This window comes from Belonocnema kinseyi, chromosome 8 (assembly GCF_010883055.1).
Source record: "Belonocnema kinseyi isolate 2016_QV_RU_SX_M_011 chromosome 8, B_treatae_v1, whole genome shotgun sequence".
NCBI lineage: Eukaryota > Metazoa > Arthropoda > Insecta > Hymenoptera > Cynipidae > Belonocnema > Belonocnema kinseyi.
Window position 1 is genome coordinate 104,312,981 of NC_046664.1, and position 1,118 is coordinate 104,314,098.

Genomic DNA, 1,118 nt, shown 5'->3' on the forward strand with positions numbered 1-1,118 from the left:
CTATGGTGACTCAAATATGGGCCAGTCGCGATATATCATAATCATAATATTTAACGAGAAGTTGGAAATGGTTAGGGCCTTGACAAAATTATTTTTGTGACCTTTCAAAGGGATGTTTCTGGCCGATATCATACCCATATTTAAGACATCGAAGTAACAATAATGTTTAACTTCTGCCTGGTGAAATTGCTTAATTTTCCAGCCAAAAAACAGGTGACGCCCCTATTCTGCAATTGCACCACATTATTTTTTATAGAATATTTGGTTATTTTGTACCTTCTGTTACATATAAAAATTATTTTTCATTCAGGTCTCAGTTTTTCTGGTTGTGTAATCGTTTTTGCGAGTATATCCGAAAGAATTTTATCTAAAATTTATGATGAATTTTGCGGACTTTTAAAACTGAGGAGTTTGTTGAATTTACATTAAATGCAAACAAATTTTAATAAATAATTATTCCATTTATAATAAAACAGAGTAATTTGTTATTGATATTATCAACTTGGCCAATGAATAAATAAAATTATCTAAAATTGTAAACTCCTTCCATATCAATGCGAAAATGGTGTATTTGGTAAATCGGTTGAGACGTATTAAACTGCATTGATATTTAAAACGATTCCGACCAAATGATATGTATTATCGCACAAAGTATTGTTAAATGAAATTATTTGATCATGTAACTCACAATAAATACACTTCCTGAAATTTATTTTCTGATTAATTTTCTAATTTCGCGCGTCAAGGCCGGCAACAAGAGAAATAAACAATAGATCATGAAACAAGGTACCAAATGCGTGGGAGGGATTTAGTTCGTTTTGCCCTATTCCATCACTTTTCCATGTTATTATAAATACATGGAATACAAATTTCTTGTACTTTTGAGGTGAAGAAATATATGAATCCTAATAAAATGTATTATAATAATGTTGAAGATCGCTAAAGGAAAATACGGATTAACTATAATTTTAAGTTATGTGTTACGTAACCTCTTTCTGCGGACAAAAAGTGACATATCTTTTTTTTTTTTATTATTACACCATTAAGCCATTTCCCTTTCGGGGTAGGCGTGACTCACTCGGCAGGGGAAAGGAGTAGTGTGTGGATGGGATAGAGAT